Source organism: Lissotriton vulgaris, chromosome 5 (genome assembly GCF_964263255.1).
Source record: "Lissotriton vulgaris chromosome 5, aLisVul1.2, whole genome shotgun sequence".
Taxonomy (NCBI): domain Eukaryota; kingdom Metazoa; phylum Chordata; class Amphibia; order Caudata; family Salamandridae; genus Lissotriton; species Lissotriton vulgaris.
This window is the reverse complement of record NC_141693.1, coordinates 443,111,141-443,138,821: the sequence shown is the minus strand read 5'-3', so window position 1 is coordinate 443,138,821 and position 27,681 is coordinate 443,111,141. Positions and strand designations below refer to the sequence as shown.

General features: G+C 44.7%; 1 protein-coding gene across 1 annotated transcript in view; it reads left to right on the top strand.

Annotated features, from left to right (window-relative positions):
* EFHD2 (EF-hand domain family member D2) overlaps positions 1-27,681 on the top strand; it is a 98,940-nt gene that overhangs the window by 8,140 nt on the left and 63,119 nt on the right. The gene's annotated exons all lie outside the window — the stretch shown is intronic.

The window sequence follows — 27,681 nt, the reverse complement described above, 5'->3', positions numbered from 1 at the left end:
AAAAAATGGCTAGCCCAAAATGCGCACACACTCACAGACAGTGCCTGCTGCGCTGCCTATGGCTGCGCTGTCACTCATTGCCGAAGCCCCGCCCCCACTGCCTTCCGCGAATCCGATTCTGTCAGGCTTGTCCCGCTGGCTCTCTCTGTCGCAAACTGCCGAGTGCGCTTAGTGAAGCGGATAATTTATTTTTGAAGCCTAGTAGTAATTAGTATTTACTTCCTGCAGCGTGCGGTCGTCCATGGCTAGTGGGGCAACGCCCCAACGCCCCTAATGGACGCACCGCCACTGACGAGGGTACATGACAGAGTAGTATACTACACACTCTCCTCGTGACTCTCTTACTCCTCGTCATGTGCTGTTGAGGCACGCCAGGCGCGGTGACGTGCTTACAGCAGCATGGGAAAAATGGCCAATCACCACTTCATGGCTTGACATAAGCCACATGTGATTGGCCATTACAGTGCAGCACTTAGGAAACATCCACCACCCACGCGCGGCACCACAGTGTTGAAGTCTCCACGGTGTCTCAGCCAATCCTGGCGCAGCATTACCAGTGCCACTGCGCCAGGATTGGCTAAAGAGCACGGTCAATACTGCCCATTTTGAGACCCGGGGGAGCCGGGTCCCTGCCTGTTTGCGTGCTGTGGGGGAGGAGGAGGGGGGAAGGTACTACTGGGTGTGCACATGCGTGGGCCAGTCAAAAAAATGGCTAGCCCAAAATGCGCACACACTCACAGACAGTGCCTGCTGCGCTGCCTATGGCTGCGCTGTCACTCATTGCCGAAGCCCCGCCCCCACTGCCTTCCGCGAATCCGATTCTGTCAGGCTTGTCCCGCTGGCTCTCTCTGTCGCAAACTGCCGAGTGCGCTTAGTGAAGCGGATAATTTATTTTTGAAGCCTAGTAGTAATTAGTATTTACTTCCTGCAGCGTGCGGTCGTCCATGGCTAGTGGGGCAACGCCCCAACGCCCCTAATGGACGCACCGCCACTGCTCCGAGGATAGTTTTCTCTTCCGGCTCCGAATACTCTTCTGACCACAACGCTTTTTTCACTAGGCAGCCACAAGTGCGCCAGTACTAGAGGCGAGCACAACTGCACCATGTCTTTAAAAATATGGTGCTGTTCTGCTCTTTCTGTTTAACGCAACTCGGTTCTGCAACTTCACTTGATGTCCTGTGTTGCATAAAATGTTAGTAAATCTGCTCCTCAACAGTGCAGGTGTCAAGACATACATTTTGCCTTGGACCTTGTACAGCATTCTGTTGCCATTTAACTATTGCCACACTATTGAAATAAAATAAACATGCAGATAAAAAAATCAGTATTTGGTAAGAAAAAGCTATTGTACAAATAATGAGAAATCATTCCAAAGCTCCAGGATGAGTCATTTGTCTGTTAGGTTACCGTGCAGCACTAGAAGATTTTGGGATTAGTTCATACCGGTCATGCTATGTTAGACATATCTAATTTAGTTCTTAACACCCCCCAGCTGTGCTAGCATCTCACCAGCCCTCCCGCTGTTCCTCCTTTCCCAACAATTATAATTATTTACACCAAGATATCTGTGGCGTTAGAACGGCCACAGTTTATTCACATCATAAGTTAGATGGTACACACTTGTCATGATGGCATTGGCCATCAACATGCTCATTTCTGGCTTATCTTGGATTTTCTTTCGGCAAGAAACCTGGAGACTGCTTGTCCCAGTCGCCTTTATGGCCGTGCTTACGGCGACGCCCCTCCTTCTTGTTTGGGTCTTTTGAACCCAAACTCCCCATGTCATTTGCTGACCCTTTTCTCTGTTGCGATCTCATGTGCTGCTACTGTGCCAGTGTCTGCCGCCCACTGGGGTGTTGGCCACCTTCCCTCTAGGGTCGAATGTGCCTCACGGTCAGTGGTAAATTTCACCATTAACTAGAAATGTTGAAATAAAAGCTGTACAGAAACTTACAATAAAATGAAATCCTCATTCATAGCCTATGCCTTCCTACCCGTCCGTCTCACAATCAGCTACTGAAGTGCTTTTGCCTTAGGGCCTAGGACACTGCATAGGCTGCAGGAATGATAGCTATGCCCTTGGCAGGGCCGTATTTAATGCTTGCTGCAACTGTTGCGCACATTTATGTTGTTGCCTTCCCACAACATCCTTCTCCAAGGATTCCCTCAGTACCACTATTCAACAGTGCCTCTCATCTCTCTCTATAGACCTTTTTATAGTGGTACTCATCCCAAGGTAGGGTGTTGAGTGCTTTACATCACACAAATTATTCAGAGACAATGACTCCTATAAGTGTGTACGTCAACGCATAGGAAATGTTACTTAAGACAAAACTGCAAGGCGTAGGAATTATATGCCATTAATACTGGTAGGCAGTGTATGCAGGGCCACTGGAATTTTACAGCAGGGGAGCACCAACGTATGCAACAGGGATGACTAAATTATCCAGCAAAGAAAGGCAAATTGTGCTGCACAATGCAGCACATTTATTGATAGTATTACGGAATTAAAAAAAAATGTAATACACAGAGAAGCGCATCCAGTTTCAACTTCTCAGTACCACCCATAAGATTATGCACTATTCAGGATCTCCTATTCTCTCAGAACATATGCTGCCCTACTTTCCAATTAAAGCACTTCACTCTGCAGATCTTAACCTGGCAGTGATTCCCCGATTTTAAGAGAAAGAAATCGGGTGGACACTCCTTTTGGGTGCTGGCACCTGTCCTTTGGAACGGCATACCTCACTATTTGAGGACTGTCCAGAATTATCTTTGTTTGAGAAAAAAAAATAAAACATGGTTATTTTCTTCCCAGGTCTCTCGCCAACCTTTTGTTCCTCCTGCTATTTTTCAGGTTTTTTTGGTCCAGTGCTTAGAAGCCTTGTTATTGGGGCAGCCATACGCTCTATAAATCATACTAACATAACATAGCTGTCTGGCCAAAGATTTCGCCTCATTAGTACCAGCTGAACAACTAAATACAAAAATAAGCATCTGAACGATGACCAGTTAATCTTTGTGAAGGGTCTTCCCCTGTGCGTGAACACGTCTCCACTTTTTTTGGTAAAGTTTGATCCATTTGAGCTAGAAACACATTTTATTTTGCTAAAACCTGCTGGGTATGCACCAGATGATGGATTATGTGGAAATGCAGCAAATCCATAATCATGTATAAAAAAACAGTGGCCCCAGATGTGCATAATTCCAGTGTCTTCCATGTTAAGAATGCTGGGCCTGGAGAAATACAAACTCAGGATTAAAAACATAAGGATATTGATGACTATGACCAAAATGTGTTTAACTGGCTGAAGGAGACCAGTGACACCCATGCACGCAGGCATAACTCTAACAAGATAAGAAACCACAAGGCTGATAAATGGTTGTCTGCAGAGCTGAGAATGGCAAAACTGAATCTCTGACGCGCAGAAAGGAAATGGCGCTGGCAATATTCGCCAGCCCTGAGAACCTGTTAAATCCAACAACTTAAATTGTATAAGTCTCTAGTAAAGCAAACTAAAGTTAGCCATTTAATGAATAAAATCCTTAAGTCCTAGAATAAATCTAAGGAAATTTTCAGAATCGTCAACAAATTATCTAACTTAGATAGGGAGACTTTCCCCATCACACCATCAGTCTGTGTGACACTCTCAATGGATATTATGTGGGAAGATTGCCGCAATAAAAAGGAGCATCCCAGTGAGGTTGTTTGCTCCTGACTCCCCGCAGGGAGACACAAACAGCATTACGCTCTCACTCTTCCCCAATGTATCGCAGGACGATCTGATGGAACTTATGACGAAAGTTAAATTCGGTTGGCCTAACGACATCTGTCCTCCGAGAGCCCTTGGAGAGGTGTCAACCTACGGTGGAGACAGTCTCCTACACTTTCTTAACTATTCTATCAGTTCAGGCTGGGTACCTAAATCCTTTAAAAAGGTAGTCATTGTACTCCTCCTGAAGAAAGGGGGGGGCAAACCCCTCAGACATGAAGAACCATCGCCTAGTCTCCCGTCTCTTGTATTTAGCCAAGTTCTTGGAAGCCCACGTGGCTCACCATCTCTGCGACTTCTTAGAGAAGTCAGAGTTTCTGGACCAGTGTCGGGCAGGGTTTCGACCACCACACTCCACTGAAGCAGTGGTCCAAGCAGTGCTGGACGAATTACGAAGAGAAGTGCATAAGGGGAACACTCAGGCTTTGGTGCTGCTTAGCCTTTGACAAAGTGGACCATGCTCTGTTGGCTGACTGTGCCTGGGCCGCGGGGTTATGGGGCCAAGCATTGAACTGGATGACATCGTTCCTGAAGGATAGATCCCAATCAGTGTGACTCGCTCCTTATTCCTCAAAAGAAGTTAAGGTGAGCTGGGTTGTGCTCTAGGGGTCCTCTCTCTCCTCCCACTTATTCAACATCTACATTCAACCTTTGGTCAGATCCCCTAAGATGATGGAAGTAAACATATTCAACTACGCGGATGATATGCAACTGTTATTTGCGATCAATGACAATGATGCAGCTAGATTGCACTTCCAAAACAACATGCTATTCAACCATGGATGGATGAATGATAATCAACTGAAACTTAACTCAGACAAAACTGAGATAGTCCTCACTAAGAGTAGAACGGTAGGTTGGAATCCAGGGTGGTGGCCTAGTGAGATGGGATTCCCCTCCAACTACGAAAAGAGCAGTAAAAAGCCTGGGTGTGATCATTTACGAGGATCTATCATGTAAACATCAGGTCAGTGCACTGACCTCTGCTTGTTTCCTGCAGCTTCGGCGGATAAAAAAAGATGAAGAAATTCCTGATGAGAGAGATCCAAGTTATCTTTGCACTGGTTATGTCCAGATTTGATTACGCTAACTCCCTCTATCTGGTTCTCCCAAAATCCCTCCTGTGCAAGCTACAGTTAATTCAAAACCAGGCTGATAGAACCCCTTCTTGGAAGCTGAACTATCACGCAGGCGACTAGGGACCTCCACTGGCTGCCGGTGGCACAGAGATCCAGATTTACGGCATGCTGCACGGAGTTAAAGGCGCTGCATTTGAGATGCCCGAGTTTTGTGAAAGCTCGCATTGTAAAATACTGTCCGACGAGAGAACTACGATCAAGCTACCTTCGTTTCTTGGTCACCACTACTTACAAGAAACTCAGGATTTGAGGACGCAGGTTCTCTATCGCAGCCCCTCTCATCTGGAACACCCTTCCATTGGAAATGAGACAGGCATCCGTCTACACCAAATTTAGGCAATTTCTAAAGAGGTGGTTGTTTACAAAAGATTTCAAATAATACGGATCCTCGTTTTTTCCATTACCTAGGGCCAACAGACCTACCCGGTGATTGTGCGCTCTACAAATAATCAATAATATAACATGACATAATATAGTGGTTGGGGGTTTCCTTACTAATACATATTTATTATTATCCAAAGGAACCCACTGAACTATCTACATAAAAACAATTCTTTGATCTGCATGTTATACTGTGCTTTGCAAGAGGCACATTATCCCTCTAGGCTATTTATGATGAGGCAAAACTGGGATTAATCGAAACTCTGACATCTCTCCAAGAGATAGAATAATCACTAGAGTTAAATGAACATTTTTATGATGGCCTGAAAATTGCAGGCAAAGAACTCTCAAGTCTTTACCTTTTTAGCCCGGTTTAATATTTAAAAATGCAGCAAACCTGGAACCTTCCTGCCCCCACACCCACAAGCACAGCTCCTCTTTCAGTGGCAGTGGCCCCTCGACCAATGCCCACGGCCGAGGCAGGAGCGAACGCACCACATGCTGTAACTGCAGTATGACCCATTTGTCATTCTATATGTGAGAATCAGCTGCAGACAGAATGACAATGGGGTAATCCATAGTCTGTGTGAGGTTGGAGAAGGGCTGCTGAAGCCTCTTTAGTTTAAAGAAGTGAAAGCTGGCCCCAACAGTGTGTGACCTAAAACTCTTGAGCCTTCTTGGGGGAGGGGGGTGGTCAGCATAGATTGCTACAATCCCCATAATTAAGGTCAAAAGGCATCCGTCAAAGGAATTATGATTTACAAAGAACTTGACACCCAAATAATGGACGGTCCATGAAATTTACGTACGAGTGGTCACCCTACTCGGGGTCCCCTCATCACATCCTGCAGGTGAGGGGCACCTACAATTTTATATACGCAACTATTCCCTGGTATATGACCAAGTGTGCCCGGTGTAGATGAGCTCTGACTCTAGTTACACTTCGCTAGGTGGCATTGTAAGGGGTAAGCCCTGTCCTGATAGACCACTAATCTGTAGCTTGCAAGGCATGAGTGCAGGTGTAGGAAGTGAAGTACCCTTCCTACCCCTGAATTCCCACATGGCATCCCCACCTTCTTTTTCATCTTATTGTATGGATGTAGCTAAAATGTACCCCTATAAAGTCTGAGTATATGATACAGCCATCTAAGCAATGCCCTAGCCTTGATCCTGCTATGTCAGTGCTCATTGAAGCCTTCATCTCGCACCATCTTAATACTTCTGTTCCCTGCCATAGCGAAGTGAGCATGTGACTGAGTCCCCTGCCCCGTTTTGCACATAACTTTCCCTAGGTACCCATTATGTAGTGCCATCTCTACCACCCACTTGCCTTTATAAGATAAGCCCCGGCTCCTTTATGCAGAAACACCCATTAGCATGTAGGTGATGGTCTACGTCGCCAGTACATGTTGGTGCTCTTCCTCTCCATTATATCAGTGTACATCTATGAAGGTGGGGAGCTTAGCCGCTATAACACCCGTATGGTTGGTAGCTCCATGTACGAAGTTCCTCCATGGTTGTTGGTCGATGTCTAAGATTAGCCTGCTAGAACACCATCCACACCCTAGTACACCAGCCCACGGTCCGCCAGTACATATGCAGCCCTATCCAAATATCCCAGTGGAGGATCCCTGACAATCCTGTACGTGAATAAGTGTGGGGTGCTGCGAAATTCGCTGCGGCTTCATGTCAACAGGTGGGCTTTTCTATCTCGGCAAACTGTGAGGATGGAACAACCAGGGCTTTAAGTGGGATATAAAACTGAAGGGTCTCTCAAAGGGGCGTGGTCAGTGTAATTAAGGCCGTGGCTTAAAACACTTAAGCTAAAACATCTGTGCTTAGCATAGTGTGCCGCCCAACTTGTATTTTGCCGTTCCTGTCATTGCATCCAGATATGATACAAAAAGTAACATCATACCTTCAAAAAGTCAGGACTATTGGCTTTGTCAATGGTTGTTGGTTGCATAAGATAAAAAAAGCAGCAACTATGGCTTGTATATAATATTGAAAAAGCTCCCACTTAAAGCCCTGGTGACACCACAACAATGTTGCTGCTCCTGAGTTTCTAAAAGAGAAGGGAAATCCAGAGAGAAAATGACTCTTTAACACCTTGGCTGCTAGGTGTTTTCCCCTCCTGTGCTGACTTTTTCTCATTATTATGGTTTTCTGACGAGCTCAGCTCGTCATGAGCACAGCTCAACCGTGCATCATGACGAGCTGAGCTCGTCATGAGCATCGAAAGGGTTAAAGGATTTCCTTTCCCCTAGAATGCCCACCTAGCATGACGTCATGCCGTAACTTCTCCACTAGTGAGAAGTGAGCACGAGCACATGGATGTAACTGCTGTCACTGCCGTCCAGAAAAAAACGGATCGCCTGTGCCAGGGCATAAAACAGAGCCCGATGGAGGCCCCCTTTAAATAACAAGCATTTACAATACAACTGTTTCGCCTTTGGAAAAGTTAGAGCTATTGGCATTGTAAATGACAATTATTTTATTTATGTGTTCGTTTCTAAAACCGATAAATAAATGGCATTGTCATTTACAATGCCAATAGCTTAATCTCTAGCAAATGCCACCCACACCCACAGAGAGCCCCCCACACAGAGCCCATCCACACAGGCCCCCCCACACACACACACCCACAGAGCCCCCCACACACCCACACACCCACAGAGCCCCCCCCCCACACACACACACCCACACAGAGCCCTCACACACCCACACAGAGCCCTCACACACCCACACAGAGCCCTCACACACACCCACACAGAGCCCTCACACACACCCACACAGAGCCCTCACACACACCCACACAGAGCCCTCACACACACCCACACAGAGCCCTCACACACACCCACACAGAGCCCTCACACACACCCACACAGAGCCCTCACACACACCCACACAGAGCCCTCACACACACCCACACAGAGCCCTCACACACACCCACACAGAGCCCTCCACACAACCACATAGAGACCCACCCACATAGAGCCCCACCCACCCACACAGAGCCACCCACACAGAGCCACCCCACACACCCACACCGAGCCCCCCCACACACCCACACCGAGCCCCTCCACACACCCACACCGAGCCCCTCCACACACCCAAACCGAGCCCCTCCACACACCCACACCGAGCCCCTCCACACACCCACACCGAGCCCCTCCACACACCCACACCGAGCCCCTCCACACACCCACACCGAGCCCCTCCACACACCCACACCGAGCCCCTCCACACACCCACACCGAGCCCCTCCACACACCCACACAGAGCCCTCCACACACCCACACAGAGCCCTCCACACACTGCGAGCCCTCCACACACTGCGAGCCCCCCTGTGCAAGTTATACACTGTTGTTAGAGATGAACCGACCGCATAGGCAACCAACAGGTGTAAAAAGGACTTCAAAGGTGACAGACTGGGGAGAGAGATGATGATGTAGGAGTGAGAGAGGGATTGTGCAGATAAAAGAGGAGTGTGAAAAGGGTTGTACACTTCAAGAAGTCTGAGAGGGAGTGTGTAGGTAATGGGTAGCTTTGTGTAACATCAGGCGTACAAGGGATTGTACAGGCAACAAACAAGTGTGAAAGGGGCTGCAATGATGTACACTGGTGAAAGGGAGTGCTGCAGACAATAGCGAGGTGTCACAGAGGAACAGCAGACAGTAGGTAGGTGTGAGATAGCTGGGATGTGAAACTAACTCAAAGGTGGGAAAGGGTTTTTCACAGGCAAGAGACAGGTGTCAAAGGGTGTACAATACTTTTGCACAGAGCAGGCTGTGAGAGATGGGGGAAAGCAAGTCACAATGCACTTTATTTCCAACAGGCTTGTGTTCTCTGCAGAAAATAGTCAGCACCAAAGGAGCTCAACATGAGGCCAAATGAAGGCACCCTAGGGGTGCAGCAGTAGATTAACCACCCAAGAGGGGGATTTAGAAAGTACCACATAGTCACAGTACATTAAGAGCACAACACAAAGCCTTGTCCGTGCCAGAAAGTAAGGGGTATAACTAAATGCATACGTACCACTAACGTCAATTTCTGTGGCTTAATGTGCAGTTTTCATGCCACAAACTATAACTGAGCCCTTTTTTTTTTTTTTTTTTTTTTTTTACTCTTTGTTAAACGTTTTCTGGACTTTGGGTGAAAAAACAGTATTATAATCGACAATGCATCGCTTCCAGTTCACACTGGTCATTGTATAATTATGTAAGGCAGGGTGCCTATTTTGGAGGCAAACGTAGCAGACAATCTGTAACAAAACTATTTAAAAAAAAAAAAGAAATTTCACATGTATTTCTTGCCGCTGAGGTATAAAGATGCTTGAAGAACAAGTATTGACAAAACCAACAGAAATGGCCTTTGGGACTCATTGATTTTGCCACTGGTTTTTAGCAATGATCTACAGCATCTTCGGAGCATCACAAGGTGGGGGAAGTGGGGGGGGGGGGGGGGGCGGCAAGATTGATTTCACGCGTGAAGAGGAGAATCACAAAGGATGCACATGGATGGAAGCATCACATTGGGTAGGGTGATACAACATGTAGTGTGCAGGTGGAATGAAGAATCGCAAAGGATGAGGGTGGGGAAACAACACCAAGGGTGCAGGTGGCAGAAAGTAACATGGAGGTCGGGGTTAGGGGGAAGCAACAGGCCAAAGAACATCATGGAGCGGGTGGGGAGGAGCACATGGATTAGAAAGCAACTCTTGGGGGAGACGTACAGGAGGGCAGCATAACATGGACAGGCAGGGGAGAAGCGCACAGGTGACTGGAAACTACGTCCTCCCGGCCCCGCCCACAACCAGGCGGCGGGCCGGACATCTTCTTCCGGTGTTTCCTCCGGGCTGCGGCAGAAATCAAAGTGTGACTCTGAATGTGTGTTACCATCGCCCCCCTCTCTCCGGGTACCTCTTGCATCTCGCACTGCCATACTCCCGGTCAGTCCCACGGCCTCCCTTGTCTTAGTCCCGGAACTGGAGACTTAGTGGCTGCGCACACTGTAAACAAGCATTTACAAGTGGTGCGGGAATGGGCACACGGAGAGCGGGAGGGGGGGCGGGAACGGGCACACGGAGAGCGGGAGGGGGGGTCGGGAACGGGATAAAAACAAAAGTATTAAATGCTGCTTACCTGATCAGCGGCCTCAGTGCACAGCCCACCCCTGCAAAAGACACAGTGGAAATGAATAAGACATGGCGAGACCAAAAAAAAAACTGCACCCGCCCACCGCCGCAATGACCATCGGAAAGGGGTGGAGAGGGAAGAAATCGTGGGAACGCCCACGAATCTGGTCCGGCCATGACAGACAGATCTCAGTTTCAATGGCTAGCCTCCATTTATGGAGCTAGCCAATGCAACAGAGGGAGGATTCCCAAGCCACTCTACTGTAAACATAAGGTTTTCGCCTGCGCGAAAAAGCTGCGCAGTGCGCAGCTTTCGCTTGGGCAAAACCTAAAAAACTGCTGGTGCTCAGACCTGGTGAGACCTGGCCCACTTAAAGCCCTGGGAACAACCATGCATTTGTCTCACATTTTACATCTGCGTGTCCAGGCACCTGCTAGATGAGGATTTACAGATGGACCCCTCCCGTTGTACACCTATGAACATTGAGGCCAGTGTCACGCCCTGCTGTGCCAGGGTACAAGTAGGACTTACCCTTGCTAAATTGGTTTAACTGGTCAATGTCAACAGAATAATTAAACAATGTACAAGGGACAGTTAATTTTAAGTAAACCAATTGAAAATGTAAGAATAAAGTAGAAACTTTTGAGACTGTGTGGTTGGCAAAGGCATGGAAATGGGCAGGCTTAATGGGTGCAGCAATCCTTTCGTCGTCAGAGGTTTTTTCTTCTCCAGCCAGTTTAGAGTTCTCCCATTTCATCCCGCAAGTGGAACACCTGGTGTTTGATTGATGGGAAGATTTTGTCGTGCATTTTAAAAGGCACAATTGGAATTTCTAGCATGCAGATATAATTACAGGTTGATGGGAGTAGACGCTCGAATTCCTGCAGCTCTTGCCTGCACACGATCCTACCCTCTGTTTGTGCAGGTTGTATCCTGAAACCAAACCTTTCGGTGGCCGATAACATTCCAGTATTCGACGTTTTCTTGTGAAAACGAAACCAGCATCGAGTGTGATCGAACCGGTGCGTTTGGCAAAAAAATGATGCCCCCGCCGCACTCGACTTCAGTCTATCCGAGATATTCATTCATAGCCTAAAGTTGAATGGGAGGGCGAAAGAAGGGGGCTGACGTTTTGGCCCCTTGCACCGCAGGAGTCTGTGTTAGGCCCCCGGCTGTGCAACTGAAAAGAAACGGCGTACATTTCATTTGCAAGTCTGCATATTAAGCTTACCGTGGAACTGGGCGACGGGAAATGATCTTTCAGTTAGGGAAGCGGTGTTCCTCGACTCATGTCCCAATACAGACGGTCTGTCACCTCGACGGAGGATTGGGGAAATTGGTAATAACCACAGCCTGCAACAAACACCACTTGATGTTGAAACGAGACTGAAATGTCCATTATTTAACAGCACAACTACATTCCCATACATGGTTATATTTTTTTCTTGGCCGATATAAATATGCACAAATCTATTATCTGACTTTTTTAAAGTTAGGCGTGTACAACTAATCTTGTCACCTTCAAGTTTCGACATTGGTTTAAAGAAAAAAAAGTATCTTGGGCATATTTTTATGTAACACGTGCTTTTTAATCGTCCTGTTTGTGCATCCATGATTAATAATGAAGATAAAGAGTAATTCATTCTAGAGCCATAAACAGAATAGCTCATACATGCAATGTGTGTTCGCAGACAACTTTGAAAGTCTAAATATTTTGTGTCAAAATCCAGACCTACCAAAGTGTCTTGAGCAAATCATTGATTTGGGGCCATGAACTTGCATTCCGTCAATTTGTAGTAAAGTCTGAATTCTTTTTAAGAAATGTTTTAGCCCACAGAGACCTGCTACGAAAAAATATATCTGTTGACATTGTGTGTCCACTTTGTTGGTGTCGGTTGTTCATTAACTTTTCAGTAGTGACTAATCGGCTGCCTGGCTAGAATTATTGAGTAATAATGCAGTTTGTTTGCTGTGTGATAACGAGTCGTGATCTTCAGGGATGGCAGAAATCAAATCAATTGGGTGTAACTGGTTTTCCACAGTTTACACTTTGTATTATGGAGTTTTGATTAGCGTTGAGTGTTGCCTTTCTGTAACAAAGCACTTGCAGGTTGGAGGTACAAATTAATTTTTCGTCCAGGGAATTTACCGTCCAAGTGAGCACAACCTCGTCCTTGTTTCCATTCAATCTCAGTTGAGGCTAATCCTGAAAAGACTAGCGTGTAGGAGTTTTCTTTACTCTGTAGTTGGATTCTATTTCATCTGCCTCGACCTTTATAAGGAAACGTCTTTTACCGTTTTCTCACTGTCAAGTTTATCTGAAATCTGATGCACTTATTACTTCGACTTGACAGCATATAGCGCTTTGCTAAACACTGCAGATGTAACTATTTTGGTGGCAAGTGCTCCATAAGTATATTAAATAACAGTTTAGAGTACGCTGGATCCTTCAGAACACACCTTTCAAATGATATAATAAGAGTCTGCAATGCGACTAGTCTGCTGTGTGTGGTCACTAGGAAGTGATTTTATATTTTGTATACTTGTCCCTTCTTTCTAGTTCTGCCAACTTGTGTTCAGCCTGTTTGGTGTGAGGACCGCCTCGACAGCGATTTCCTTGTTTAACCTGCACCTTAAGGCCTATTGATATTACTTAAGGTGCCCTATGCAGACAAGACAGGAATTTCTAGCACAGGTTCAAACAAGTAGATGTTAGGATACCATGCAGCATTCGTCATCTCATGACGTGCTAATGAGCGTTAGCAAGCTGTATCCTGGCCTGAATGTATCCGATGTAGGAAGCATACACAAACAACCTCATAATTTTCCATACACTGTCTAAGCCTAAACCCGTTCAAGGAGAGAGTGTTTAAACATTCCATGCAAGTGAAAATTAGTTTTTTTTTTTTTCGATTGCAGCAAAGCCGCAGAGTACATGGTCATATGTCTTGTTACTATCATTATGTAATGTTAAAATTAATTGAAATCATATAGCAATCTAGTTTGTCCATTTTAGCTAACCAATGATCAATGCATAGGCTGCATATTCTTTGCAACACAAAAATCGTAAACGGAATATCTAATCAGAGAGGAAGACCAAATGAAAAAGTTCTTGCATCCACGCAAAAATAGTTTGAAACTCTGTCTCCCAGAAACGAGCACTGAGCAAAAATGGTAAATCGAGTCCGGTAAAGTTCTTGGATGCCATATCCTTGTATTGCAGCATTTAAATAGCGTTTACTGCCACTTTGTGGGGCACTGAAGCGCTTACCTACATGAGTAGCATGTGTGTGGTTGTAAGGATGTTGTCTTTGTTTTTTATCCTATGTGGGAAGTGTTTCCATGTTGTGCGAAATGATCACCGAGGTGGGGTTAATGTGTTATGCAAGGCAACAGTAGCATTGTGGTGGATGAGGACGTGCGAGACAGACGCACAGTTTTATGGCTTTCAGTATGTTGGTAGCTTTGAAAACCTCTGCACATCCCTTTACCTACTAAAAAAAAAAAAAAAAAAAAAAAATCAATAGATGCCTCTTCCATTCTCCTAAAGGGTGTATTAGCAGGTTGCTTTTTCACCCTACTGCATAAAAAGGAGACTGTTGCTGAGAATAGATTGGTGGTTTGCTTGTTTGTAGGGAGCAGTGAATGCTTTCAAACATGAAAGAATTAATGGTGACCTTTGGATGAGAGCTGACTTATAAATGGATAAATGTGGTCACGATCTCAGAAAATAACCTTTAATTTGACCACATTGTTTGGATCATGATTTCTGCTAATATGTCCAACATTGCACTACAGAGTTCTGTTAAATACTAAATGTAATTCGGGAACCATTGCAGCCTGTTCTTCGTAACTGTACTGTAAGATTGTTTTAAAGGAAAACCTCTGTAAACCACAGTGAAAATGTGGCATGCAAATAGTACATATTACCCCCCCCCCTCTTCTCCATAAATTGAAGACTAATAGTGGCAGATCCAGTCTGTCCAATAGGTTTCTGGAATTTAATATTAACCGTGGCCTGCAAAAAAGAAGAGTGTAAAGCTTGCTGTAATGAGCTTTACATTTCCACATTACTTTTTTTTTGGTAACTGAACATATTAAAACAACCGTCTTCCCCGCCCCTCCCTCTAAACGTGGCTTTGCCAACAACCAGATACTCTTGACTAGAGCCCTTTAGCTTTAATCCCCATGCTTTCGCCTTTTTATGTTGAGTTTCTCTCACTCAGTACTTCAGAAGAAATGTCACTACTTTGCAATTGTCAGATGCAATGATTGTCCCTTTGCTGTGGCTCCTGGATGACTTTAAGTGAAATGTATGGATGTGTTGCAATATTCCCATAAGAGGGCACAGATAACTTTTTTCCCAATTTATTTATTTTTAAACCATATCACACATACACTATCACGCACACTCACTTTTTGATTTGCCTATAACTTTTGACCCTTTTGATGGGTTTGCACCAAATTTAGCAGTCTCTTTGCACGTTTATCTAAGGTTATGAAAGCCAGTTTTCATGTGGATCTGTGTAGGAGGAAAATCTTAAATGTGGAGATGTTTAACCATTTCAGCTCCACCCTAAATTTCGCTTGAGTATATAACCGATTTACGCTGTTACACCAAACTTGGCATGAAAGTAGACCTTCACTCGGAAATATTGCTTTTGTTCATTTGGTGTAAATCCATTCAGTAGTTTTTTAGATATTAGTGCTTAAAGTTCGCAAGTGGGCTTTTAATGGTTAACAATTTTTTTGTCTCTGCTGTTTAAAATTGGGAGTCCTGTCAATCGCATTTTGTAGTTTTTGACAGATGGAGATGGGGTCTGAATTCCCTCTCGATCACTTTCTCGACCATCTTGAAATTAGCAAATATCTTCTGATTTTGCAACTTAGATGCTGTAGAAACACATTTTTGACTGTGATAGAGAGGTTTGACCCTAGGGGAATGCTGAGGTGTACCCAAAAGCACGGAAAATTTGAGTCCTGCACCACGAAAAAAAGTATAAAACTCTGCACAATTATCAAATCGAAATGCAACTGTAGAATTTAATCGCCATCTTGGGAATGATTCACAAATAAATTATTATTCATGACTTTTGTACAGTGAGAAAAAATATCCAGAGGCAAGGGGAGCCACTATAACGAGTGGATGACCCAAGGGCATGGGTGGTAGGGACTTGGAGGAATAGAAAACAAGGGTGCAGGCAGCCAGTTGGATGTAGAGAATCTGTATGATGTAGGCGTTGGCTGATGGTGGGGGTTGCGGCCGGCCTTGCGTCCATCTCCTGCCGCACAGCATAGACTGAACACCTACAGTTATTTGGGAATAAGTTGTGGCTGGAGGCCAGGCCCTGCAGCTAACACTTCGGCCTTTACAAAGAGGGGGCTTGTAAATAAGGTACATCATAAATGAAATTCAGTAAAAAAAGAACCTTTAAAAACTGAGTTTTGGTTCAGGCTTAGACATTCAAAACCGCTGATGCTCTCACTCTGTGTCTTTCTCTTTCCACGTTTGTGGATATGATGGTAGAGACCTGTTATTCTTATGGCACTCCTGTCTGGTGGAATGTTGTTGTGTAGCATGTACTTAAATTCTGAGAAGTTTCTGCTTGGATCTACCTGGTTTAATACTGATGTCATACTGGTCTTTCAATTCTCCAGTACAGAACTGGATATCAACTCTCTGGGGCTTAAGTGCAGTGTTCTTATTCTGAAGTCCTTTTATCATCTTGTTTGGGAAAACATTGCTCAATCTCCGAGACAATATTTGCATTGTTTTTCATAGACCAGTCGAGAACACGTCTCCCATTCTCTGTACAACCTAGCAGTTTAATATTGAGACAATAACAATATTGTCCTGGTAAAGTCTCACCTACAGGGAAAAAGTACCATAGATGTAGGGTTTCTCTGCACACTGCATCATGTGCCTCAGGATTAGAAAACCAATCAAGTGACTATCTTAAGAAGGTGGGATAACTAAATAGACAATTTCAATGGTAGATCAGGGATTTGTGTCCTTTTTGCAACTTGCTTGTGAATAGGGAAACTTACCTTAACATCTGCTTTTCTACTAACTACAATGTTAAAGTTTCTTTATGCACTTGCCACACTTTTTTTTTTTTGTATTTCCTCCCCTACCCCATTTACACTAATTTATTGAACTCTTCTGAATATCAAGTGATGCCCTTACCTTGAAGTGAATTGCAACATGCTAATTGCTAAATAGAGTTCACAGAACTCTTCATGATGCTTTTGCAGGGTGCCGCTTCCAGAACAACTTTCTGATGCTTCTTTAGGTTTCAAAAAGTCTGCTCTAACCGATTCTTCCGCTTTCTGCCCGTAATTTGCTGAACTTGAGAGCCTAGTCCATAAAATTAAATTAGCTTATGCACATTCGGGCATATCTAAACCAAGCCTAATCTTTGCACAGCTAGAAAAGATTCAGCTAGTAAGCAAGATAAAATGAAATGGTTCTAATTTTCCACAGGGCCTTGGAGGGGCATTTAAACCTTCAAAAAACCCACAATCGGCCTTACCCTTTTTTTTTTCTTTCAACTTGTGCTGCTGACACAAAGAAACGATTAAGGTTAATGCTTGTGGTCACAACTTGTTGCCCATTGTAACTTTCTAAGGATGAAAAACCATCAGATGTGGCACCTTGCCACATCGTTCTCTGTAGGACATGAAATTTCGCTCCTGTCGTGCATGAACTGTTTGAACTCGGGGCCAACTGTGACCTAGATCTATCAACTTGGAAGATGGTCTTTTCTATAGTCTTCACGCCTGAGAAATGACCCGCGAGTTTCAAGTTCTTTTACCTGTAGAGCTGTATGTTTTCTTCCACAAGGCTAAGGTTGCCCTTGGGAGGTTTCTTCCTTCACATCAAAGGTCCGCATTAAATTAAGTTTGATCAAAAAATGACCTCCTTGACTTTAAACCTATGCCTGAGGGCTCTTCATTAGGAATTATTTACATAATCTAGTTGTATTGAGGTCTGTAGAACTTTTTGTTAGAATTAATATTTCAGTGTTACTGAGTATCAGTTTGACATGTGTATTTTTCTTCAGACCATAATGCATCTAAAGGCGCTCCTTTCTAAGTGTATAGTTTTTGTAATTCACAGCCTTACTACATCAGCAGAGCTGTGCTTCAAATAGACTGTATGATTCATTCAACCACAGCAGAGGTCTTCTATGGAAATATTCCAAATACACGTTAAAATTGCAGACATTTGCAGGAAAGGAAACCGGGGCAATAGACCTGCTTTATTCAAACATTACAGCCAGCTGCCTCTCCACATCTTTTCTGTTTGAATTTAGTTGGACATACAATGTCTCCTTCCTCCGAATTCCTAAACTCTTACCTGCGTTAAGATTTGAAATTAAATTCTTGACCAGTTGGGAACCATGGAAAGCAATACACTTACTTTTATTCTGATACTGTTGGTATTTGCTTTCAGCACATACCTAGCCATTCCCTTAATTAGCACATACTTTGCTACTTTGTTGCATGTTGGGGGGGGGGGGGAGGCAGGAGCTGGGTGTGGCGACTAATGATTCACAATTGATGGGGCACAACTCCATAGCACAAATTCTTTACATTCAAGGGTGTTTTTTGGTGCTTTTTTTAAAAACCCTTCTAGGATCCTGTCTCCCTTTTCAGGAAATTTCCAACAAGTTTTGATCAAGAGTTTGGGAAGATCATAAATGCTGGGAAGGCTGCGGGCAAATGAGATGACAGACTGACCTGGTTTAGGCTGTCTTTAGAATTTCATACCAGAAGGTAAAGATAAAAGAATACTGATTTGTTTTGGGGTAAAGAGTTGTGAGAACAAGAAGGATCATTACCTTCCTCTTGGACATGAATCTGGTGTTTTGGGGCTGACTAAACTGCCTTGATTAAATTTTCAAGCACACTGCATTGGCCAAGTTGGGCAAAGTAACTAGCCTCAAATGTTTGTTTTTAATTTTCTAATGGGTGCAGTTTACACCCAATATTTCCCCTCCCCCAAGCCCCAGAACACCCTTCCCTTCTTAATGTACATTTCACCTGCAGCACTTTTTTTTATTTTTACCCAGGTGTTTTTTATGTCATTGAGTTTTCACTTAATTTTCTTGCAAACATTTTATACTGACCAACAGTTACCCCTCTCCTCACTATACACTCGCTCAATTTCTTGCCCCCCGAGTCTTCTTATATTTTGTTCTGGATGCCTTTGCACTCTCCCTATGCCAATCGTGCATTGTGCTTTATCCATTAACCGCAATAGTAAAAAAGCTGTGTAATCGAAATAGCAGAAATCCTACTATGACCTTGCTTTCCAATCTATTTTTCTCTATATTAAAATTAAATTTAGCTTTTCAATACTCATTTTCTTTCTGGAAATAATTCAGAATTTTTAGACTATTTAACTCGCACCATTTTTCCTACAGTTGGCCAGGATTGAGTACTCGTACTAAGGTTTTTTTTGTCAAGAAAAAGTGGTTATTGTGGAAATAGGTTAGCTTGACTTTTTGTCAGTATGGTTTTTCTTAAGTACGCCTTCTTAGAGAACTCTTTCTCCAGCGTTGCATATTCACAAAACTAGAGATCTGAGTTCTAAAGAACAGAGTGAAGCATCTGCGATGACATGAGCAGAGGGTAGAGAGAAAGAAGTCTCTCACATTACTTTTTGCACCCTACTTCATCCACTATCCAGCAAGCGCAGGAAAAATTTGACTGTTTTGACGCTTCATTACGTTGGCCCTGATCAACATTAATAAACATGTCTAGTCCTGTTTTACAGATTTCTGATCCCATTGTGTTTAAATAATTGAATCTGTGGCTTATCTACTATCTTAATGAATGATGAATGAATGAATGGCTTTATTTTGATATATAAAATATCATAAAAGCAGAAATACAACATATTAAAAACAATAAAAACAATCACATTCCATTTATACAGATAAAACGACATAAAAAACAGATAATACAAGCATTAAATAGCCAGGGAAAGCCTATTCAAACGGATTAACCATAACCATTAAAAAAATTTTGACACACCGCAAACAACCAAGGTGCGTGTGTTGGATTTTAGGATACGTAGCGCCTCTCTATGCTCCCGGGTACCGAATTGTCTACATAAGGGTTTGAGCCATCTCCGCCTCGGCAATGCATGCGCTGGACATTCAAAGAAGATGTGAGCGACCGATTCTATGCCTGTTGAACAGGTCACACAGCAGGGGGAAGACAAGTGGGATGATTCCCAATGAGCAGTAAATTCGCCTATAGGTAGTGTCCCCACTCTAAATTTAAAATACAAAGCCCTATCTGATGGGTTTGAAATAATGTCGAGATAGGGTTCATAAGCCACCACATCTTTCATTTTCAAAAAATCATCAGTAGATTTACAATGATTCACATCAGTGGAGTTTTTACAATGAACCCAGCTCCAGTAGAGCTTCTTTAGAGCAGCTTTGGGGGGGTGGGGGGGGGGCGGTCCTGAATGCCTCTGCGTATGAGATCAACTCGGGCACACGCCGCAGATGCGCCCAGAGCAGCAAAGGGTGAATTTGGGCTTGGTCCTTAATCGATCTGCACCCCAAATCCATAAGCACCGGTACTGTTGAAGTGCTCTGCGGAAGAGCCATCAGATCTTTCAAAAATTTTCTCTCTGATCTGGCTAGCACATCAAGGTTACACATACCCCCACAATTCCGCCCCATACAAAGCAGCGCTAACCCCTCTAGCTTTGTAGATCCCCAAAACTGGGGAAACAGGCTTAAGTGTAGAGGAACGTTGCTCCTTGAGTAGTGCGCCGCCCACCCTTTTGTGACTCAAGAGCATCTTTTGAATGTGCACTATCTTAATGATTAGTGAATTAGAGCAGGTTGCAAGCTTCAGTGGCATTTATTTAAAATACTGATTTTTTGCAAGTTTAAAAAAAAACAATTTCTACTAGAACTATATTCTATTTTTTTTTTTTTTTTTTTTAAACCTTTATTGCAACATTATGAAGTACAAGTATGGGCCTACAACCGCAGGGGCCGGCCGCTAGTCATAAGTGTATCCAATCATAGCACAGTGTAACACGGCTCATCAGCCGACATCCCTGAGGTCCGGCAGCGATTCAGGATGAAGTTTGTCTTGGAAAGCATGGATAGGTCACAGGATATACTAAAGGTTTCATTTTATATTATATAACTAGACGGATCAGGTGCCATACAATCAAGCTAAAGGAGACGGGGGACAGGTCAAGAAACAGGATATACGTTCAGAAACAACAATATAAGGAACCCTGGCGCAGATGCTTATGAATCGAAGCGAACAACAATACAGAATACAGTTTCGTAAGCGCCGGTTCCCAGAGCCTGCCCACCTGGACTTTCGATTAACCTAGGCAGCGTAAGCACAAAATTCCAGAACACAGTGTAAGCAGAATAGAACACAGACGAAACTAGCCCGAAAGGAAAGAGAGGGAAGGGAGAAAAAGGCCATAGAAAATAAAAAAAGGCAAAATAACCCCCCCCCTCCAACCCCCCACCCTGCACCCCTGCCGATGGCTATAGCCTAACCCCACTAGCAGCGTGCCTGTCGCCCTAAAGAACTAAAACCCTAAAAGAAGGGAAAGAAAGAGAGAGAGTGGAGGAGGGCCTAGTTGTACATGTCCCTTAGCCCCCCCGCCAGAAACAGACACCCCCTATCGCAAAGAGACAGATGTGGAGCAACCCTTATGAGAAAAACTAGGGGGCACCGTGACACACCGCCCAGCCTCTTAAAGCAAACCAGTGCAAATCGAACAGTCCTAATACCATTTCAAGACGCCCGAGTTGATTCCTCCCACCCCTGACCCTTCCGGACCAGCACACGAACCCTCCCCAGCGAGACCCAAAGGCATACAAGCAAGTCATAGAGGAGAGGGAAATCATCGAGAGTCAGTCCGTTACCACTTGCAGCAAGTAGGTCCACGGGAGCTTCAGGTGCATGAAGTCTCCCTCCCCCATCAAGACAGTTCCGATGGTCCTTGCCCCGGGGTCGCAACGTTTCCAAAAGGGGGGGGGAAACGACCACAAGATGAAAAGAGTCTACAACACAAGTCTCCGGGGGTAGGATGCCAGTCAATACCTCAAAAGTCAATAACGGTGGAAGGTGCGGTGGTACACTCACGGCCTCTAGGACACCATCTTCCAGGGCTTCATCCGATGATTCCAATACTCGCATCCCCACGGGGTCCTCGCTGTGAGTCAAAATGGCCGCTGCTTGAATGGCTACAGATGGTAGTTCCAATAGTGGGGCAGGGTCCGGTACAATAAGCAGCATCCCAGATAGGCTTGCATCAATTTTATTCATTGAAACAGTTACTTGCGATTGAAACGCCCAGAGTTCTGCCAGCAATGACCTCAGCGATGTCTCAGACACATTTCGGTCCATGGTCTCACGCCCAAGACCGATCACAATCACCTCCCGAGTGAATTGGTGTCCCCGGGGGGGACAGACAAGGATCACGAGAGGGCAGGCGTGGACGGCGACCCGTCGTTCTCCACAGCCGCGATCACCCGGCTTAATGCCGCAGGCCGGGGCCCCGAGCTGCCAAACGCCGGAGGGAGCCGGCACCGGGTCCGCGGGACAGGAACCCCCACCTGCCGTCAGTAGCGAGCAAGGTCACCTCTCCATCAGTGCTGAGCAAAGAAAACAATCACTGCCAATTCCGGGAGCAAAAGAAGCCTCCACTACGATCGACCGGACCCTGCCTGGGTCGCTCAGCCGTTGTTGTTGCACTACCACCCGGCCATGCAGATACTCGAGGCCCCGGCTTCACCGCTGGAATAGGCCACAATCTTAAACCCGTGTAACTGTGAAACCGAATGATAAAAATTCCCGGATTGACCCTCGGAGTGAGGAACTGTTCATGCACGCAGGGGCTGGGCGTAAAATCAGGATATTGTACAGGATCTTGCGGCGGGATACGGAGGTCGGCGGAGCTGGGAGCCTAAGCAGCCATCTTGTTTGCCGTCGTAGCTCCTCCCTAGAACTATATCCTTTAATGTTTTTTGCTTGCAAGTTTTCGAAAGTGGGACAGCAGTCGGAAATTACAATTGTGTTAAGATTCTGTCTTTTGGTTTTAGAAAGTAAGTGGACTGCAAGTAAGGTAGTAGTTGTAACCAGTGCAATAAAGACCTATGAGCCACTCATACAAGACCTTGAGGAGTATATGGAGCGCACCATCTGCAGTTTATTAAATACTCTAGATGCCAACCCATTAAATATTACACCCACCACACATTTCAGTTACTCATTTAAAGACCACGTAACGAAGTGGTTAAATAAGTATGAAAACTGATTGCCAGTCAGGAATTTAAGCACTGGGACTGCCCCTGTTGAATGTGGAAAGGTTAGACTTGGCGGACTTTGCTGCAAAAATATATGCGAATTGTGCTGTAGCTGAATTTGGAGGTTGGATTATCTCTCCACATCCCTGACTCTGCAGATGTTTTTGTTATGCGTTTTTTTAATACAGTGTGCGTTTTCCCATAGCTTGACTCCTTTTTAGTTTTCCTTGAAGAGGTGTGTGATTGAGGGAATTACTCTGGGGTTTACTTTGTGCTAGCTGTGCTTGTCTTCCAAAGTCACCTGGCATTGAAAATCAGTCGGAAAATTCTCTGCTACTGTAGCTGGGGGTGTGGCATATTAGATATTTCCCAGAGACCACGGTAAGTAGAGAGAAATTTGCATGATCTGTCAACCTGTGGAATCCGGTGTATTGATCAACTCCACTGGTTGTTTATTTTTATTTGACAAAGAATAGCAAGAAATGTCAATGTGAATTGAATAAAAAATTAATGTGCATGAAGAAGATAATCTAATAACAGTTTTGTAGTTCATCCGATTATGTGCAGCCTAACACATCCTCCACTGCAAGCCTGCCTGTTTGCCCAGTTCTGCATAACGTGCATCTAGCCAACCAACACCTCTAGCAAATGCTTTACATTTTAAAGTGGACTTTAGCTTTTTGTTAAGACTTTTGGTTTGATCTGTAGAATTTTGAAATGTCATAACCATCTCTTGCTTATTGTGCCCATATCGAAAAGAATAATCAGTTATTCTCTGCACTAAGATCTGCATTAGCCTCTCCAGGGTCTAATATTCTGGACATTGATTTGTCTCTGAGGTAAATAACCACACATTTCCATAAGAAATGTTGTGTACACTTTAGCGAGTCCATTGTAAATGGGCACCCTTGACAAATAACTGCTGTTACAAAATGATCTCCGCATCTGGCACCTTATTCCATGCCGCATGCTACCTGGCTGTCTAACACCAAGTCCAGGAGTCAGTTAAATTACATATTCAGGATGACCAGATTAAAAATTGGGAAGTGTTTGGTTTCTTTGTAGAGCTTCTGCTTTCTAACTTCCTCATTCATCTTCCCGTTGGCTCCCTTCCCTTACAGACATTCGCATTTCACTCGTCTGATCACAGTTCGTCTTTGTGGTTGGGCTAAATCTAAAGATTTTTGCAACATTTAGTTGTAGGTGCTTGACCCATTACATTGTGCACGAAATTTTAACTCTAGCATTCAAAAGGTGTGTGCCAATACAAGGAGGCCAATATTATCCTAATTACTTCACTGGACCAGATCTCTGAATTGACATTTAATACAAGTTACAGTGCCCTTGCAATGACTCTCGTTTCAAGCGTATGCGCCAATACAGGACATTGGCAAGACAGAAGGGGAGTATTTTGTGTAGAACTTTTTTTGTCGCTCCTAATAGCAGCAATCCTGTAATATAACTTTGCAATAAAGATTATACTTACCTCAAAGAAAAAGTTAACATGAACAACTACGAATAACATTGTGTACGCACTAGTAATGTCCCATTTTTTCTCATAACATCCTGAATTTCAGGATTATAGGAGAATTTTTTTTTTTTTTGTTTCATGGACTTTTTTAGCTGTGATTACGTTTGAATTTCTGTAGGTCTGATTCCTCAGAAGGGGATGGTTTGGGTGCCAAAGGTGATGACTGTGTTCTATGCTTGTCTGGTTTTACCAAGGTTCTCACGGGGTATGACAGTACCCCTACTACCATGGGCATCTACCAACAACCCTCCCTTTGAGAATTTAAGAATCCACCAACCTTCATCCTACCCCTTTGCATTATTTTTTTCATTTTGTAGCAAATTAATGACTGTTTTTGATCGTAAGGGTTTAACTGAGACTTTTAGTTCCATAATACTAGAGTGTATACAGTTATCTCTGCCACTTACTTTAAATCTGTTCATAACAATTTGAAACCTGCAGGAGTCTTTTTTTTCCCTGCTGGAATTTCCATAATCTAAGCAGCAAGGAAGGACATACAATCACACTTTCTTATGAACCCATAATTGGTCTGTCATGGCCCCCACACCTTGTCAAGCATGTCATAAGCAGCCTGCCGTTTGTGTATCACCTTTACTAAGGCCATGCACCAATCCATTACTACCAAACACACACAGCATGTCTGAATGTAGTGGTGCTGTGCCACACCAAACCAATGTCTCGCTTTGCAGTTGTGAGTCCTGGTGAAGTATTTAAATTGTCTCTGCAGGTGCACCTGGTATGACCATTTGAGGCATCAGGATGCTAGGTTCCCCATAGTTGGTTTAGATTTTGCCCCATTTATTTCAGATGATCCCAATTTTGTACATGCCTGAATGTTGTGTTAGAACATACATATCCTCCTCTATCCCAAACCTGAAATGGGCATACTTTGGTCACCCATCCGCAATGCTATAGTCTAGTTGCTCTACATCGCTGTTCCCACAAATAAATCTAATAAACGTAATTTTGGACCTTCAATTTCAAATTTCTTCACATTCACAGAACACTTATAATTTCCATTTGCCTTCTTATTCATATATACTTTATTAATCTGTTAATGTTTAATTTTCTTACGAGTCAAGTACCCCCTGAGTAGGAATTGTGGACCCACCCCCACGGGTCCGCAGACCCTTGGCTAAAAAAACGTTGGGCTAGCGGATTTCTCTCCTTGCCTTTGGGAGGTGAATGCACTCGTCCCAAGAATATCTATTCAAACCAATATATAATTGCGTCCTATTTTATTACACCAGTTGGTTCTGTGACTGCCCCTCTTGGAAACTTGACAATCCTGGACAATTCGCAAGGTCATTTTATAGGTTAGCAGTTTAGCTAAGCTCTGTCAACCAAATGGTTGCTTTCATGGAAGGTTTGTTTTTGCTCAGGATTGTCATAGCTAAATTACAATAGCATGTAACATCTCTTTTGACCAGGAGGCCACCGAAACCTAGTCGCGTGCAAGAGTATTGCTCATCTTCCAACTCTCCATTAACAACAAGAAGATCCAATTCTGGCGAAAGATCCACATGGCATGCATTGATTAACTACAATGCAGTACCAAGCCACAAGTTGATAAAGTGACATTTCTCTGTCACCCTCACTGTAGGTATTCCACAAGGCCTAGCCAGGAGGGTCACTTGGCTGAAGTCCAGCTGCAGGCTCCATGGCTCTCCTGTTGCCGTCAGTGCCACAAGGGATCTCTGACACCCAGTTCCTGTGGAGCTATCCAGTGAGGACTTGGTGCCTCTGATGCCGGTCCCTACACCCCTTCTTTTGAAGCTGTACCTCTAACCAAAGGACATGCCTCAGCCAACAGGCCTACCAACCAGATATCAACCGAGGTCCAGCACAGCTGCTTCCCGACTCCCCAGAGCTGGAAAAAGCAGTCTGACACAACAATTCCATAGCAGAAGGAAGATCACGTTTGAGTCACTCTACAATGAGGTTGATGACAGATGAATGGAGGTTTAGACAGAGGCCTGGTTAATGTTGCATTTGCCATCTTGGCTCGCTTGCCATGTCCACCCCCTCACCACTACCCACCTGTCCCTTTTTTAATCCATTACTCAAGGAACATTCTTGGAGAAGCATGAGCATATTGTGCTCTCCAACTTTTTAGAATCCCACAATTTGCTGCACTCCACCCAATCCAGCTTCCGTACCGACTTAAGCACCGAAACGGCGCTTTTGGAAGTGTCGGAGGCAATCAAGGAGGTACTGAATTCTGGAGGCAAAGCTATGCTTGTGATGCTTGATCTGTCGGCGGCTTTTGACACCGTCCCCCATGAGGGTCTCCTCGCCAGACTTTATGAGATCGGTCTGAGGGGGACGGTGCTCAGCTGGTTTAGATCTTTTTTGGCTGGCCGCCGACAAACTGTCTGGGCCCCCCTTGCTCTGCCGTGATACCGCCATTGGGAGTCGGAGTCCCGCAGGGCTCAGTGCTGAGCCCGACTCTTTTTAACATCTTCAAGCCCCTCTGGCGGCACTGGTGGAGTCGTTTGGGGCCCAGATTGTATCCTATGCCGATGATACCCAGCTCTTCTTTACGTGTGGGAAAGAAGCAGATTTTGACAGAGTATTCGCGGGTGCCTTGAGGCTGTTTTTTAACTGGTTCCAGTTCAACAGCCTCAAGTGCAACTCAGATAAATCTGAGGTACTCTTCTTCGGCTGCCGGTCGGATCCAGATTGGCAGGAATGGTGGCCTGTCAACATGTTTCCTCCAGCAGGGTCTTCCCAGCTAGCCAAGAATCTGGGGATCAAGATCGATAATGGCCTGACGTTGAGATCACAGATCCTGGGCCTAACAGGTACATGCTTTGGCATCCTCAGGATGCTCCGCAAGTTTCTGCAGTTGCTCCCGGAAGAGCATAGGAAGATCACGGTCCAGGCCTTAATTGGCTCGAGATTGGACTATTCCAATGTCCTTTATCTCGGCTAGCCGGAGTATCTCTTGCAACGGCTGCAGGTGGTCCAGAACTCGGCAGCACGGGCCATTTTTGGCCTCTACAGGCGAGTTAGAACCTCCGGCCTCCTGCAGTCACTTCAATGGCTGCCTATCTGGAAGCGGATAGTTTTTAAGGCCTTGACCTTGGCCCACAAGGCTCTTCACGCATCTGGAGCGAAAGATCTCCAGAAGAGGCTAGCCTTCTACCGTCCTGCCCGTTCCCTGAGATCCGAGTCTCTATTCCTTGCCGTGGTCCCTCGAGTAAAAAGGGCACGAATTGGGGGCCGGTCTTTCAGGCTGTTGGTGCCACAGCTTTGGAACACTCTGCCCGTGGCACTGCGGAGTACCTCCAATCTGCTGGCTTTCAGGAAGGGCCCTAAAACCTGGCTTTTTGCTCTTTAGATACGCTCTTTTCTTTTGATCTCTGGTTCTTTATTTGCTTTGTTATGTTTTCTACTACAGGTTTACAA